Source organism: Lissotriton vulgaris, chromosome 3_1, assembly GCF_964263255.1.
Source record: "Lissotriton vulgaris chromosome 3_1, aLisVul1.2, whole genome shotgun sequence".
Classification (NCBI taxonomy): domain Eukaryota; kingdom Metazoa; phylum Chordata; class Amphibia; order Caudata; family Salamandridae; genus Lissotriton; species Lissotriton vulgaris.
In genome coordinates, this window is record NC_141689.1 from 2,030,914,701 (window position 1) to 2,030,930,794 (window position 16,094).

A 16,094-nucleotide genomic window follows, 5' to 3' on the forward strand; every position below is an offset into this window, starting at 1 on the left:
GAGTGATGTAATATGTGACGTCATCAGCAGTGCATTGCAGGCGCGCAAGTTATAGTGAGTCCAACTCACTATAACGTGGGAATTTCAATGGTTTTACGTTAGTAAAATTTCCAGCTAACTATAACTGGTGTGAAACCTATGGTTTTTTCTGTGAATATATATATATATATATATATATATATATATATATATATATATATATATATATATATATATATATATATATATATATATATGTGTACGCTTTTGGATGAACATAAATCATACTTAAGTTTATATGTTTCCCCCCCAAAAAAATATATCTGAAATGATAGTGATAGGTGATCCTGAATACACCATAATTTTCAAAAACACTGAACCAACTCATGCATCATGTCATGGACCTTTGGCTTTTGGTGGCAACATATCAATATCAGTTTCTACTATTAGCACAACTTTGGATAAATTCAAAGCACTTTTAGACATCTAACCATCAGCACTGCTTACTTTGAAATGTATACCACCACTCTGCATTCAGGCTAAACGTGTCAAACTTTCTTGCATAGATTTCATTTTGTCTCTGAAGCAGGCTACCTTGAATAATTCCCCGTATGCATTTTTTGGCCTATAACAACCAACGTTCTGACCCCCTTACTATTGCTACATACTAGATCGATCACTTCTATGATAGTGATTGATGGTATGCGTTGATCATTAGCAAAGATTTTTGATGAAATCATTGATGTTTCAGTGGTTTTAGCTGGGCCCAAAACTTTTACCAGTGATGAATTCCTGCAACTCAGGAGACGTTCCTGTATTTCCTTCAAAGTACAGTGAAAAACAAGCTGGTCTCTAGTACAAACGTCAATGCATTTCCCAAAAGCACATACAGAATAAGAAGCATCAATCCAGCCAAATTTTCCTCTATGATCTCTTCAAGAATGTGCTATTCTTTTGAAAAACATAGTATATCATTCTAATAAACTTCTTAGTTCTTCTGCATACTGTTTATTTAATCTTAAAATCGTTTCCACATAAACATTCCATTCACCGAATTGGTATTGAGGCAGATCTATTTCAGACAGGTTGTCAAAAAAAATAGTTACCTACCTTTGTGGTTCAACTTCAATGGCATCAATAGCTACTAAATTATTTCAAAGGATTGTAACAAGTACTTCCATTTAATTGGAGGTTTACCACGACATTGTAGAAAGGGAGTAGCTTGCACTAATTGTCAGAGTGGGGCCATGATTATAGACAACATGCTTCTCAGGAACAGTGATTTTAGAAGTTAAAACCACAAAGTAAGACACTCAGAAATATGAATATTGGAAAAATATAAAAACACGAGATAAGACCCTGCAAAGGTAAATGTTTACTCCTTGGAATTAGAAATTATAGGTTGAAGTTGTATAGAAGAGCATTGTAAACCAACTCATAACTGCAGTGTTATAAAATTATTCTGATAGAAACAAAGCTCTGCCTCCATCTCATAACATGCTTGTTAATGTCGTTGTGGCAATATACAAAAATTGTCAAATATAGCAGCCATTATATACCTGCATGCTGTAAACTTAAATATGCACTGTAATTGTTTCTTTGTGTGCGTTCAAGAAGAAGAAGACATCTGGTTATGATGTGCACGTGACGTCATCCATTGACATAGCCATACTTTTCTGTAGCATGCAGTACACTGGAGCGTGCAGGGGTTGGGGCATGCTTGCCCTTGAAGAGAAGATTATCTGCCCAAAAGAACTGAAGAAACAACATACAGCTATATCAGTTTCACAGTCGGGACTCAACCAGGTCCAGTTCAAAACAGCACACTGCTTCCATCTTGAAGTACATCACTTTGCAAACAATGTCAAAAACTGTTGAGCCAGCATTACAGGAACTAACAGATATTATCATCTGACCCAATTTCAATACCCTACAGTCCCTTTCACGCTAGATGAGTTTATACCAAACTTACCAATAAGCACATTTTGTTTATCCTTTTCTTGGTGATGAAGTCTTTATAAGTGAATCAGAGTTTGGCAAAATAATATTAGGAACTCAAATATCACCATAGAATAATCATCTCATATACTAATAATGAATCTAATAAAGACAAACGAATTTGTTTATAATGCTTTATCCAAATAATGTGATTGCTCATCAAGTACAACACATCTTGAATCATAAATCACCACACAAGAGAAAATCATTAGCAAGTATAATATCAGTTATACATTTTAGGTGTCAGCGTAATGAGTGAGTGGATAGGTTTAGAGATAAAATAAAAGAATAAGTTAGTTAAGCAAATTCAGATAAATCGTACTAACCGACTTTCAAGATTTAAGAAATCTGAAAAGCTACCCTCGGGCCATGACTGTAAGCTAGCCCCCTCAAGAAGAGTTAAGGAGCGAAGTCAAAGAGTCAGTATCCTCAGAACAGCAGTCAACGCATAGAATATAGGGAATCAGCATCACAGCTCTCTCCTCTCTCATAGTAGGAAACATGCTCACAAATCCCACCCCCTTAGTACAGATAACTATACCCTAAATTCACTACAAGTTGATCCCCTATTCTATTCACCCCACATAGAGAAAACATTCTATTGGCTAAAACAAGGGGAGTCTGATTCACATCACTCCTGACATGAATTTAGTTTCTACAGTTCTTTGTTATAAACTATACACGTCATTCAGCCTTCAGTAGCAGAACTTCCATATCAACCTCCCGCCCCGTTCATATTCCTCATCCCGGCAAAAGTATCAAACTATATTGCAAAGTGTCCTCAGACCCGCTCTGGAAGGAAGTTTCTCTTTCGTTGTATTCATTTTTTCCTCCACACAACCTTGGTCATCCGCAGAGGCATGCAAAGAACCGGTCACAGCTTTAAATCTTCTTCCCTTCTATATTTCTAGTAACCCATGTCAACTCCAAAATGTCCCTCAGGCCTTTTCTGCAGGGCAGCAGACTATACTTCTAGGAGAGATAAATAAATGCATTAATCATCACTTTATAAAACTCTAATATCAAACGCACCTTGAACGCTTTCATTTGTTTTTCTTTTCTTTACGCGCTGCACATTTATTTTCCATTTATTAGTGAAAAATAAACTCTTGACTTTTGTTTTAATTTCAACATTAGTCATGTGCATGTCTGGCCTACTCCATCTCTTCCAGCATGTGCTTGCGCTGTTTTCATCTTTCACCTTTTGTCTTATTTAAGTAGTTTCATGCGTTTCTTGATTAGTATTTGTCACACAGAAGGGTTCCATCCAAGCAGGTTTTATTTCACGAAAACCCTGCTCCATCTGTGTCTAAGTGGGTCGGTGAGCACAGGGTTCTTCCAAGATCATTGCCAAATGTAGTAATGAAGAGGAGGTACAAACCCACAAGTGGTTTTGAAGTTTTAATGTGATGTACAAGCGCCCACGACTACACTTGACCATCTAGCTTGGACACTCAGGGTCAACTGACTAACAAGTGCAGCTGATCAGAGCCCCCAGCAAGAAGATGCTGCAGTCTAGAATGTAGAACACAGAGCATAGGAACAGTAAATAGGTTTTAAATAAAAACAATCAACTTCTAAATAAATGCTTTGTCAGGCAATACAATATCTATACATACACTGCAAGTAATTCAAATATTTCTTTCATCTCACCTGCTTGGTTTGATACATTTCATTTGAGGTATTTCATGGTAGCCCCTAACATTTATCAAGTCACTCACAGGAAGATGAATTAAGATAGTCTGACCATGTTGATTAAAATAAGTATTCTTGAAGCAGGTGTATTATCGTGCCAATCCAAGTGTTATTTCCAGAAACCTCAACGTTGTCGAATATTTGCTGTTGAAGTTATTTAATGTAATTCCATAACAACTTGACCCTCACTCTGAAGTGTAGCTGTATGAGAGCTAACATTAGCTGTGCATTAACTGCATTCCTCCTAAAAGACATACATTGCATACACAGCTTTTTGGCATTCGTTTGCATTTTACCCTGCCTTATTGAATAGTGACTGCAGTCATTAGCATTTGGTATGGAAAAAGTCACACTTTTCTTTCTCCTACATCTTCTAATCTCGGGAGTTTTGTTTAGTAGTGAACCCTCTCTTCGATAAAAAAATACACATTATTTTTATCTTGCCATTCGTTCAATTCTTCTAACTTTCTTTCCTTTCCTTACATCTTCTGCAGCCGTTGGCCTTCCTCAGTACAGCATACAGAGTAGCACACATCCATTTCTACAAAATTGTTTTACCTCTATGAGGAGCTGCATTTTATTCAGCCTTAAAAATAGAGTAGTTTGGCATTTTACTTCAGTAGGCTTACTAATTCCTACATGTTTTTCTGTTTTATTGTTATGTCCCTTTCTTCGTGTCAGTTCCCCCTAGCTCTATTCCTATTATCTTTGCTCTATCTTACAAACCATATTTATTTGTACATTTGTCTACTCTCTCCAAGAACTTATCTCTCACCGGGCAGACAATGTACGATAGGACATTCATTTTGTCCTGGCTCTCCCAGTGTTTTCTGTCTGGTGTTAATGGCTTGAGGATTCTATAAACTATATCGCAGCCACACAATGTCACAGCACATTTTCGTTCTCCCCCAAACGTTCAGTGAACTTGTGTGCTATAATTGGCTAATGCCGCGATGAATGATGCAAAAATTGCTCAAGTGCCTATAAAATTGAATAGTATAAGTGGGCTGTATTTACACCACCCACATATATGACACAAATATAGGCTCAAGAGAGCACCACTGTGCCTTAGCTTCAGGTTAAAAGCACTGCAGTGTTACCTGGCAAGGAAATTTTCCTTTATCTTACGTAAATACCTATTTGCATATGGTATTTAAGTTACCTGTAAAGTGTGCCTGGTAAGAATATGTAAAAGGGTGGCTAGACAACCAGTGACCAAAGACCCTTTTGTGTTGCCCGGCGGTGTCGCCTCTATTACCCACAGAATATTAATCAATGAAGAAGCAGGCGCTGGAGACTGAAAGGCAGGAAACGAGGGTTTATTCTCTCCGGAGGAGAACACATCAATTCAGACAGCAAGTATCGTCACAAGGTGCTCTACCCGCATCTCTGAGGCCTGGCCTCTTATACACAGGTTTATTGCTTTATTACATGAAACACATATTTGTCAATACTTTGATGTACGGAAAAGCATCCTAGGAATCCCCGCTTCAAGCCCGTTCCCACACGTTTACAGTTGAAATCCCCACCCCGGTCACAACAGGTGATGATTATCGCGCAGCTGGACATTCCGCCGATTCACGGAATGTGTGGAGTTGATCGGATCTCATGGGGTGAAGGGTGGTCGATCGACTCGAGGGTCCTTTGATAGGGGGAAGCTTCCTACTGTACGGGGGTGTGATAAACAGTATCCGCAGGGCCAGGTGGCGGTCTGGGAACAAGGGAGACAAACGGGCACACAGGAAAAGGGGGTTTGTATCAAAGGAATTGGGACCATGAAAGGGGTGAAGGGAGGTGTCGCGCTGGGAACAGGATGGGATTCCGAGGCAGAGCTGCGCTGAAGAGGGGTTTATGACCCGAGGCATATGAGAGCGGGAGGGGGTTGTCAGCGTGCGAGGGATGCCTGCGAGGTTAGGAGAGAGAGAGACGCGCTGGCTATCAGCGAGGGCAGGGAGGCCATGGTGCTTAAAATGGCTGCCGCTTACGCGCACGAATGGGCTCGAAAAAGAGCAAGATGGCGCCGATAATGTTGATGTTTGCAGCCTAATTTTTAACAGTCCTCCCTTTTCAACATATCTAGCCAACTTGCCTACTCAATGTCAATCTTCATCAAATTCCTAACCTCGGCATCATATAATTCTCTCATGCGTTCGTTTCCAAAGTCCACAGTCTTAGGGCAAATACAGTTTGCACATAATGAACACAGAGGTGGCAGACATTGAATTCCTAAGCATAGACCGCATATTACAACTACAGGAATCAGGATAATGGTGAACAGTCTCCAGCCCCAGTTCTTAACGGTGTTCCAGAACCACCCACCAAGCGACCATTCTTCTTGTTCCTGGTGGACTTCTGAAGAGAGTCTGTGAAGATGTTCGATGGCTTTGTACACTGAGGGTGAGTTGTCCGGTATGTATGTACAGCAGCTAGACCCAATGATGCGGCATGCTCCACCACGGTCCGCAAGAACCACATCTAGGACAAGGCGGTTCTGGAGGGCCACCAAGCGGACCGCTTGAAGCTCGGCGGTGTTATTAGCAAGGATCCCAGCTGTGATGTTCATTGTTGTCTCAACTGCCTGGGTCAGATGTCGGATGGCACGGCTGTTTGCCATCGGGCCCCAGAGTGGAACGAGTCCCTTCATTGCATCGAGGAACTGTGCTCCTGTCGAGTCGGCTTGTTCAATGTCCTTGGCTCGTTTTTGTCTATGATGATTCGCTGGAGCCACATAAGTCGGAGGAAGGATGAAGGAGATGAAACAAGTGCCCCCCCAGCCCTTGGGGAGCCAGGTGTAAGCCTTTGTGCCACAAACGAAATACATATTCGGAGAGGATACAAAGGAAGGCGGATCGGTGGAGTCCAAAGTTCTGGTGAAACGGCAGGCGCTGCGGCCTACCAGCTGTGTCCCAAGTCCTTCTATGCACATGTGGCCTGTGACGTTGATGACTGATAGGGCCACAGTCAGGGTGGCAGCCGTTCGTTTCCGCAGGTAGGAGAAGGTGGGTCTGGTTGGATTGTTGAACACCTGCATTTCAATTCGCTCTTTAGCAGGCATGTCCATGTGGATTGGGTCGTTGGAGGTCTGTGGGCAGAAGTGTGTCTTTGTTTTGTTTCGCCAGACCCCGTGGTAGTAATGCGTTACAGTTTTGCTGGAGGTGGCATTGTCCTTAAAGCTTTCTTGCAGAAGGATCAGCCAAGCAAGGCGGGAGCCGTGAATTGAGAAAGGTGAAGGGATGAATGGTATCGAGTGTCCAGTGGCGTGGGGTAGCAACCCACAGATCCAACAGTTAGTGGCATTGGTGGCGAGGTTGTGCTGGTGAAGTAGCTGTACGAAAGAGTTATTCCAGAACTCCTTTCGTCTCTCTCTGAGTTGAGGAGAGAGCGAAATCAGGTAATGTTCCTTCATGGTGGTAGGCTGAGCAGTGGTCAGGAATGTTTCTTGAGCAGGTGCATTTTCTTCCACAATCCAGAGTGTGGTCATGAGGAGAAAGCAGAAAAGGATTGTGATGAAGAGTGCAATTGTTTTTTGAGCTGTGGAGTCTGTCTGCTCTTGGGTTTCTGTAGTGGGTATTTCCTGTTGCTTCCATCATCTTCTTATTTGGCGCTTCCATCATCTTCTTATCTGGCGCTTCCATCATCTTCAAGGTGCTCGGTGGTGGGCAGAACCACAGACTTCGTTTAGCTTCTCTCCCGGTAACCCTTGGTTGTGTTTAGGTCACCGTTCTGAGATTCAACTTAGTCCGTGGTCTACTTAGCCGAAGCTCCCTCCCTTCGGCGCAGGAAATACCCTTCTCTGGATGGTACAGTGGGATCAGAAAATTTTAAAAGTTCAAGTGCTTCGGTATCAGGATAGCAGGTCAGTGACGGTCGGTCCTTGTTCAGGAGCTCTTCTTGGTTGTCGATGTTTTCTGTCGTGGCCAGGGTCAAGGAGATCTTCTTACAGTGGTGCGCATGCACCCAGTTGCGTTTTCCCTCCACTCGAAGTGCTGTTCGGGTGGTGATGAGGACTTGCCAGGGGCCCGTCCACCTGGGTTCCAGACTCTTGGCACGCTGCAAGTTCCGGATCAGAACGAACTCCCCAGGTTGGATGGTGTGTCCGGGACCCCTGGAAGTGTCAGGGATGGCATGCAGCACCTGTTGATGGATAACAGACAGTGTTTTAGTCAACTGGCATAAGTAATCAGACATTAGGACGTCCGGGACGTCATGAATTGAAGTTGGTTTCGGTGCAGACCAGACATTCATAGGTCGGCCGAATACAACTTCGTATGGTGTCAAGTGGTGTTTGGTAGGGGTGGAACGCATTGAGAGCAATGCCAGTGGGAGTGCGTCTGGCCATTTCAGTCCTGTGGTAGCCACTATTTTGGCCAATTTTAGTTTCAGTGTGGCATTATGTTGTTCAACTAGTCCAGCAGATTGGGGGTGGAAGACTGCGTGGAACTTTTGTTTTACACCCAACCCCTTCAAAATGAGTTGGATAACTTTGGCTACGAAGTGGGGGCCATTGTCGCTCCACAAAATTCGACAAAGGCCGTAACGGGGGAAAAACTCCTTTAACAGAACTTTTGCTGTGGCCATAGCAGTGTTGTCACGGGTTGGGTATGCTTCCACCCATTTGCTAAATGCGCATACCACAACAAGTACATATTTCAGGCCTTGACATCTGTCTAGTTGGATGTAGTCCATCTGCAGGACTTCAAACGGGTGATTTGGGACCCCAAACCCTCCCCGGGGTACTACAGTTCCTTTCCCGGTGTTGTGTTGCAGGCATATCAAGCATTGCTGGACCAGACGTTTGGCAGAGTCTGTGATTTTATCGTTGTGCCAAACTCTGGAGACAAGTTCAATCATGGGGGCTGACCCTATGTGGGCAGGGGAGTGTGCCATAGTCAGTATGGGAATCAGGTACGAGTCAGGTAGCAACCATTTGTTTGTGTCTTTTGTCCGCCAGCAGCCTTCGTCATCTTTTAATCCCACCCGTGTCCATTCAGTGAGTTCGTGTTGTGTGCTAGCCATTTGAATGTCTCTAATAGTGTCCCTAGCATCAGTCCATTTTTCTGCTTGTGACCTGGTTACGTACATATGTGTTGTCGTCCGACTTTCAGCTGTCGTTCGGGCAGTGATGTCAGCTAGTGCATTTCCCTGTCCTATAATGTCCGTCACCTTCTTGTGTGCCTGGCATTTGATGACTGCAAGCTTTTTGGGGAGAAGGACGGCTTCGATCAAGGCGGAGACTAGGTCCCCGTGCAAAATGGGGGTGCCGTGTGAGGTCAAGAATCCCCTCTCCCTCCAAAGGAGCCCAAAATGGTGAACCACCCCGAAGGCATACTGGCTGTCGGTGTAAATGTTCGTTGTGGTTCCTGCTGCTAGAATGCAGGCTCGTGTTAGGGCAATCAGTTCCGCTGCCTGGGCAGATCGTTGCGTGATGCGGGCTGTTTCGACTACAGTTCGAGCCGTGGTGACTGCATAGGCAGCTGAAGTGGTGCCATCAGGGAGTTTGATGCAGGAACTGTCCACCCACAGCTCTCCGTCAGGGTCAGGAAAAGCCGTGTCTCTGAGGTCAACCCTACTTCTAGTCTGTTCGTCCGTAAGGGTCACGCAGTCATGCACAGGGTGCACATTGGGATTGTCTTCTGGTAAGGGTAACAGAGTTTCCGGGTTCAGTGTGGTGCATCTTTTCAGGGTGATATGGGGCGCGAGCAAAGTCAGTTCGTATCCGGTCAGTCGTGCACTCGTCAGGTGTTGCGTCTTGGTTTGGTTCAGGAGGGTGTCAACTGCATGGGGTACCAGTACCGTGAGGGAATTCGAGAGCACGATCCCCTCACTCTGTCGGATAGAGATCGCAGCAGCAGCTACAGCTCGGAGGCAGGCAGGCAAGGCTCTGGCTACAGGGTCAAGAGTGGCAGAGAAGTAAGCGCACGGTCGTTGCTTTGGGCCGATGGACTGGGTCAGGACAGATAAAGCGCACCCCTCCCTTTCGTGAGTGAAAAGGGAGAAGGGCTTCGTGTAATCGGGGGTACCTAACACAGGGGCCGAACAAAGGGCGTCTCGTAGTTGCGTGAAGGAGGTCTGACACTCAGGGGTCCAAGGGAGTGGGAAAGGGACGTCTTTAGCTAGCAGTGAAAGCAGTGGTTTTACTATGAGGCTAAAGTTGGGTAACCACTGTCGGCAGAAGGAGGTGAGGCCTAGTAGGGAGCGAACCTGTTTCTGAGTCTTAGGGATAGGAGTTTCGAGAATGGTTTGGATCCGGTCGGGAGTGAGTTTCCTTCCGTCTTTGGACAAAAGGTGGCCTAGGTAAGTGACCTGGGGTTGGCAGAATTGCAACTTCTTCTTGGAGACCTTGTGGCCATTTTCTGCAAGGAAGCGCAGGAGTTGAATGGTGGCTGTGACAGCTAATGGAGTGGTGTCGGCTGCCAGAAGGATGTCATCGACATATTGCACTAACACCACTCCATCGGGTAACTGGACTTGATCCAGTTGTCTCTTGAGGGCCTGGCTGTAGATGCTAGGGCTTTCTGTGTAGCCCTGGGGTGCTCGGCAGAACCTATATGAGCGGGCTTTGAGGGTGAAGCCGAAGAGATATCGGCTGTCTGGGTGGATGGGGATGGAAAAGAATGCGTTTTTAAGGTCAATGACAGTGAAGGTGGTGGCAGTAGAGGGAATCAAAGTCAGGATGGTGGTGATGTCTGAGACCACGGGGTACTGGGGTACTACCACTTTGTTGATCTCTCGAAGGTCAATGATAAAGCGGTATGCTTTCTCATCTCCCTCTCCCTGCTTTTTGATGATGGGCAAGATTGGGCTGTTGCAAACGTTGCTAACCACTTCCTCTACCACTCCTGCGTCTATCAGTGACTGAATAATCTTTACCAATGCCTTCTCGCCCTCGGGCGATATCCGATATTGTGGAAGTTTTGGGAGTGTTGCATCTGGTCGGACAGTAATGTGCACTGGGTCAATCATCATGCGTCCTACGTCCGAATCCGTTTTGGCCCACAGATACGGAGGCAGAGTGTCAAGCAGGGATGTGTCAGCGTCTGTGATGGAAAACATGCGTCTGGGAGGGCAATGTCTAAGCAGAACGGGGTTGTCGTAAAGAAAAACTCGAACTCCGTCTTGAGAACATCTAATTGTCGCTCGGAAGTGTTTCAATAAGTCAAGTCCCATAATTGCGTCAGGGCTATTGGAGGAAAGCAAAAACGTGGTGTCAGTGGTGTTGTTTTCTAAGTCGAAGAGGATCGGGGCGGACAAAGGGTTAGTGGAGGGCGTTCCATCGAAACCTGTCGACGTTATTAGTGAGCCAGACAAGGGTGCCCTTGGAATCAGTCGTTTAGATAACGCGCTACGTGTTGCGCCAGTGTCTACCAGGAATGGAGACTTTGTACCCAGGACCTTAGCAGTGACGTAAGGGCCTTGCTGGTCAACATAGAGCTCGACGGGATCCCTCCCTTGCCCTAGGCAGTCCTATGCAAAGTCGTGAACATCATCGTAGTCAGATTGCTGGCATTGGTTCTGTCTGGGTCGGTCAAATGTATTTGGCCTGCCTGATCTATCGTTAGTCGTGTCATTTGGGGGCCCTCGCTGCTGTCCCCTATTTCTCGGCCCACTTGCTATGTCCCTAGGGTCTTTATTTCTGATGATTTCCAAAAGAACTGGGCACTGAGATTTCCAATGGCCCGTTCCTTTACAGAAAGCACACTGGTCCTCTCTAATGTCTGTACGTCCAATGTGGGGAGTCGAAGTGCGGTCCCTGGGAGGTGCAGTTTTAGGGACGTTCGTCTGATAGTTTCCCCGGTATTGGTCTCGTCCTATAGTCACCCCTTGCAGTTGAGCAATCATCACCCTCTCTTTCAAGTCTTTCTTCTTTTTCTCTGTTGCTCTATCGTTTTCATTTTTCTGATGTTCATAATATTGGGCCATCTGGAGGATAGCCGTAGGTTTGGAGGCTGCCCAACTACTCTCGCTGGCCTGCAGTTTCTGGGAGACCTCTGGTGACAGACCCTTAACGTAATTCTGGACAAAAAGATGGTGTCCGGTTGCAGTGGTCAAGTCCTGGCTGCTGTAATCGGAGAACACCGTTTCAAACCGGGAGAAGTAGTCCGATACATCCTCCTGAGGTTTCTGGCGACAGGCCGTTACTATCGACCAGTCCACTTTCTTTTCTGGGATCAGGGTTTTTAATTTCTGTACGATTTTATCCGGGAGGTCTAAAATGGCTTTTAAAGGCTTTTGTCCGGGTTCTCGTTGTTTATCTATGCCATCGAGTTGTGACCAGTTATGTCCAAACAGCTCAAGGTGGTCGACTTTCCGGATTTGCTTCCACACATCAGCTGGTAGGCATAACCCGAAAAACAAGTCGATGTCAGCCAGGGTCATAATCGTTGATCCTAGGGCTGTACCCAACTCAGTATAGAAGGCAGTGGGGTTTTTACGTAGGTCAGGCAGAGATTTCCGGAATGTCAGAATCTCTTGCCGGTCCCATGGTTGGTAGACCCAATTGTACACTACCCTTCCCTTTGCATCTTTGTTGTTTGCGTCATCGTGAGTCCCTTCACCTCGTGGAGGAACCCAGTAAGGGGCAGCCTCTCGTATCAGCATCATGGCGTTAGATTGTTCAGTTTGTGGTTCGGTCACTACGGATGTCGTAGGCTCAGTTGCCGGTTTTCGTTCAGTGAGGTGGCGGAAAACCTCAAGCGTACGCGTAAGGAGGTCCGTCACATCACACTCACCCTCATCCCCGATATCGACCTTCCGGTACAGAGTCGTTAGGCTCTGGGGACCTTTGTCTCGATATCGGTCCTCGTATGCGTTCAAGACGTGGTAACACAGTTGTACAGTAAAGTGTCGTCTGTGACTCCCTGTATACGAGTTAAACACATCCGCGATGTACTCTTCATCTTCCCTCCTTTCTACCAGTGTCCTTGCTATCTTATCAACCCCTGCTCGCTCATCTTTGCTTAGTCTGTTTGTTCTTGCAGAACCAACCCTTCGGGCCTCGGGGTCGCCTAACGTTGTCGTTTGCGTAGTATCTAATGCAAGGGGTTCGGCCGGCACAGAGGCCATGGGGGCCGAAGCTGTGGCGCTACTCTCGCTTGTACCTGGGGGTGGTGGGAGCTGTGCTAAGGGTTGGGAAGGGGCATATGGAGGGGGCATGTAGATGATCGGAGGACCTAGCAGCAGATCATCGTTGGCTCGTTGTTTCGAGGGTAATTCAGGGTAGAGTGTGGAGGATGTTCTAACCGGACACTGGCTTGACGTTTCTATTTCTAGTTTCAGTTTGGCTTCCTCTCTTTCTTTTATCTCTTCTTCTAGTTTCTGAGCCGCTAGGTGGGCTGCTTTCCGCAGCTCCTTTCCCAACCTACTCTCAGTTCTCTTTTTACGTTGTTCAGTTTCTTTGCGCCACATGCCGAAACTATCAAGCATAGTGGGCGTCGTCTTGTTTTTACCAAGGGCTGTTTCTAGTGCGTTTATTTTATCATCATCGAAGGATCCTATCAGTGGCCACTGACTTTCTCGATCCTTTTTCGTATATTTATGCCACAGCTTGCTATAGGCTATAGCGATCAATCCATGCTTCATGAACATGTCCTTATTAGGGGTGCCTTCCAGTGGAGCCGGATGGTTCATCTCTAATAAGCGGTCCGGGCTAAACAGGCTACCAATCAGTGGGGAGAAGACAGGTATGACGGATCACAATGGGGATAATAGTCAGCACTACCTATCTTATCACTGTGTGCAAAGACTAGACAGAATATTTCTATTCTACGTTGTTTGCAGGCAGTGAATACCTCATGAATCAATATCGGGCAGTTAACGTTTGGTCAATAAAATGGTCAATAAAATGGTCAAAAAAATGGTCAATAAAATGGTCAATAAAATGGTCAATGGGGAGAATAAGTAGGCCCGCAAAGGTCTGCGTTACCTACCCTTTCACTATCTGCAAAGAGGGAACCTATTCTTTCCTGTTTGTAGACAGAGAATCTCCAGAAAAACGATCCGTAACAGTTAATCAATGGGGAGGGGCAATTGATCAGTGGGGGAGAAAGATAGGCACGACGGATGCGTTACCTATCCTTCACTGTTTGTAAAGGGAGAGCCTGTTGTTTCTCCGTTTGCAGACAGCGAATCTCCAAATAAATTAACAAAGAGTAATACTAGTATTTTTTTCAATCAATCAAACAATTTCTTAATTCGTCGTGTCTACACGACCTTACCCGGACCGCATGGACAGTTTCTTGTCTTCCGAATCCAGCGCCCGATCGTCCTCTTTTCTTCGTAATCCTCGCGGCACTCCTGATGGTTCCCAGTCAGGACCGTAGATCACTCGAGAGAGGTCTGTTCGGAACCAGTGAAGTTCGGATGATCGGCTGTCAGACGAGGGTCTATCGGACAGGGTACCTCCCGATCGTTGCAGTCGTTCACTCTGTCGTCAGGACCTCTCCCACTGGATCCACGAGTCGCTGATGGGCCCTACGTTGGGCGCCAATTGTAAAAGGGTGGCTAGACAACCAGTGACCAAAGACCCTTTTGTGTTGCCCGGCGGTGTCGCCTCTATTACCCACAGAATATTAATCAATGAAGAAGCAGGCGCTGGAGACTGAAAGGCAGGAAACGAGGGTTTATTCTCTCCAGAGGAGAACACATCAATTCAGACAGCAAGTATCGTCACGAGGTGCTCTACCCGCATCTCTGAGGCCTGGCCTCTTATACACAGGTTTATTGCTTTATTACATGAAACACATATTTGTCAATACTTTGATGTACGGAAAAGCATCCTAGGAATCCCCGCTTCAAGCCCGTTCCCACACGTTTACAGTTGAAATCCCCACCCCGGTCACAACAGGTGATGATTATCGCGCAGCTGGACATTCCGCCGATTCACGGAATGTGTGGAGTTGATCGGATCTCATGGGGTGAAGGGTGGTCGATCGACTCGAGGGTCCTTTGATAGGGGGAAGCTTCCTACTGTACGGGGGTGTGATAAACAGTATCCGCAGGGCCAGGTGGCGGTCTGGGAACAAGGGAGACAAACGGGCACACAGGAAAAGGGGGTTTGTATCAAAGGAATTGGGACCATGAAAGGGGTGAAGGGAGGTGTCGCGCTGGGAACAGGATGGGATTCCGAGGCAGAGCTGCGCTGAAGAGGGGTTTATGACCCGAGGCATATGAGAGCGGGAGGGGGTTGTCAGCGTGCGAGGGATGCCTGCGAGGTTAGGAGAGAGAGAGACGCGCTGGCTATCAGCGAGGGTAGGGAGGCCATGGTGCTTAAAATGGCTGCAGCTTACGCGCACGAATGGGCTCGAAAAAGAGCAAGATGGCGCCGATAATGTTGACGTTTGCAGCCTAACTTTTAACAAATACAGGCCTGGATACTTATTATATATATATAAATGTGCCATACTAGAGTTTGGGAAAAGTATACGATCATAGTGAACAATTACAGTAGGCTGTTTTCACTAGGAGCATGCAGAGTTTGTGTAATTACACGAAAATACAAGACAATTAAGAGAAATTACATGTAAATGAACCTCCGTCAACCTGCATTACAAAATTAAAATGGAGACGTCTTTAAAAAAAATAGAGCAAAACGCATGCCACCTTGTGCATGAGTGTGGACATTTGTGTATTCTAGCCTCCTGTCTGGCTGTTTTCCCTTTTTTCAAGGCCCATCCACACCACTCTTATGCATCTCTCCCCTTTATCAAGTTTATTTGAACTTTTTGTCTCCCTTAAACTATCACTACCCATGTGCAAACACTGCTTGGCTCTTTTAATTTCTTAATTTTTATGTCACCCTCCCTCCCCCAAACCCTTTCACAGCTATGACAGAACCGCCACCGTTCCATTACAGACCCCATATGGACAATATCGGCGTAAAGGGGTAACACTGCCCCACATTTGTTCTGAAGAGAGGTTGCCAGCACAAACATTTTTGATTCAGCGCCACCTTCCCCTGCTGTTGGAGGCAGGTGGCAGGATTGGAAAGTAATATTCATTTGCAGAGCAAAAGAGGTTCTGGAGGAGACACATGCACAAAAGGAGACAGATTACAGGGTTGTCTTGCACCTAGCTGCAATCACATACTGCTGGGTTGATGACGCATCACAAGAAAGATTTGCTTGACCTTCTTGGATTCGAGAATGGAGCGCCAACAGATAAGTGGTGTTATTTTTGTAATTTTGCAGAAAACACTTTGGCCTCATTTATGAAAAGTGACGCATCGCTGCGAGAAAACAGCGAGGCGTCACTTTCAATTGCGCCCTCCTTGCAACACTAATGATGCATCATATTTACATTATGACGCATCATGTCTCAAGGAGTTACAGATACATCAGTATTTCTGATGTATCTGTGCAAAAGTGACGCATTGCTGGAGTGTGTCACAAAAGTGACGCAACTCCAGCAATGCATCATTTTCACAT